This window comes from Echinops telfairi, unplaced genomic scaffold (genome assembly GCF_000313985.2).
Source record: "Echinops telfairi isolate 266 unplaced genomic scaffold, ASM31398v2 ScPeMD7_7459;HRSCAF=8497, whole genome shotgun sequence".
NCBI classification, from domain to species: Eukaryota; Metazoa; Chordata; class Mammalia; order Afrosoricida; family Tenrecidae; genus Echinops; species Echinops telfairi.
In genome coordinates, this window is record NW_022111359.1 from 7,892,959 (window position 1) to 7,895,249 (window position 2,291).

Sequence of the window (2,291 nt, forward strand, 5' to 3'; positions counted from 1 at the left end):
TTCTGGTTATAATAAGAAAATATAATTCTGACTCTAATATGTTGAAACAATGGAAACATTATTTTTCATTACGATGTAGGAACTTCTGAAGTAGAGAATGCAAAAGAGAAGGACAGTGTGTTTTATTTCATCTTCCATGATGTGCTATCTTCCTGGAATTGGTTCTCCTTGCAGTCTCCGGATTGCTGCATCAGATGCAGGTATCATATCCAACACGATGCCTATAGGAAGAAAACTTAATATCTTTTCCTATTTCCATTGTTAATTGACCTTTTCATGGATTAATTAAAATACATTCCCTCCCAGATGCAAATCATTGCAACAATGAGATAACAACTTACAATGATATCAAGGGCAAAATTCAAAGGCAGGAAATAAATGCTGGCGGGGCTGCAGAGAGATTGAAAACTTGATACAGTGCTGGTGTGACTGTAAATATGTACGTCCACTGTGGAAAGTTAATTGACCTTACATCAAACAACTGGAAATATTAATTCCACACAATCCAGCTGGTTATATATCTTAAAGAAGTAAGAGTCATAGCAGAAACGGATATATGCACACCCATGTTAATCTCAGCACTGTTCAAATTTCAAGAAGGTGGAAATAACATATATCCATTAGTAGAAGAATAATAAAGAACTGGTGGTGCCTACACCCAATAGAGTACTTTGTATGAATCAACTAAACCTTCATGAAAGAAACACATCAGGCTGTGTGATCCAAGGATTGTAAACAATAAAATCCAAATCTGAAGGAAGGAAGGGCATCAAAACTTAATTTGTGAACACCTTGTTTGCAGAAGGCTCTGGATGACAATGGGAGCCCAAAATCCATTTGCTGGATCCACACATGTATTAAGCCTCTGGTGAATCCCCTCTGGCCGTGGACCAGGGATGTGAATAAATAGCCTTGCTATCATGCAGAATGCATTGGAATGTGGATTATTGCAACCGCAGTTAGGTTAAAATTCATAAAATTCAACACCATGTCATTTGATATCCCTTTTGATCCATTTTCAAGTTCTTCTACCTTTAAAGTTTTCTGCTTTCTTTTCAATAGACTTTGTTATCTGTCTCACCTTGTTATTGTTATTTTTTGTAATTTTTAAAACACTGTTTTTCTGTGTATGAAATCTATAGAGACAGTCACGGTATTAATGGTTTCTCGGGGGTATGGTTGGGAGATTGTAGGAAAATGGGGAGCTAATAATGATGAATACAAGAGTGAAGAAAATCTTCTAAATCTGATCGTGGTGATAATTATACACCTCTTCTTGATGTGATTGAACTACTGAATTGTATGCTTGTGACTTATAAAACTGTTTAAAAAATCAGTGATGGATCCATAAAGTCCCACATGGCAACGATGAACCCGGAAAACACTATGCTGGGTGGAATTAGTCAATCACCAATAGAATAATATTGTGTGAGACAACTCTGATAAAGAGGGGGGGGCGTTAAAGACAAAAACCTTCATAACAAAGAGAACAGACTTTGGAGGTTCCCCACAGGGGAGGGCAGAAGACTGAACATGAAGCAACAGGCTTCAGCGTTGAGAAACCTTAACTTGGGTGATGTAGAATAAAAAGGGTGGGGTGAGGTAGAGTAAACTATAGGAGGGGTAAGAGTAATAGTTTAAATAGCTGAATACAAAAGGAAAACCCAGGGTTATTATACTAAAAAGAATTGGTTAATGTTTAGAGATTTCATGAGAAGGCATATGATCAAGAAAAATTGGTATTTAAGGAAGAAAGCCAAACTGCACAGTAGACGCTAGCAAAAATCAAGGCTCCAGGAATTGACCAAATACCAATCGAAATAGTTCAATAGCTAATGATGCACTGGAAGCACTCACTTGGCACTCTATGCCAAGATATTTGGAAGACAGCTACTTGGCCAACTGACTGGAAGAGATCTATGTGTGTGCCCATTACAAAGAAAGGTTGCACAACAGAATGCTGAAATTATTGAACAATATCATGTGCAAGTAAAATTTTTGCTGAAGCTAATACAAAATCTGTTGTATCAGTACATCCATATTGAAGCTTGATTCAAAAGATGACATATGATGCAAAATATTATTACTGGTATCAAATGGATCTTGGCTGAAAGTAGAGAATATCATAAAGATGTTTATTTGTGTTTTATTGACTATCCACAGGCATTCAACTGGGTGGATTATAACAAACTACAGATAACACTACAAAGAATGGGAATTCTAGAACTTTAATTGTGCTCATGTGGAACCTGTACAAAAATCAAAAGACAGTGGTTTGAACAGAACAAGGG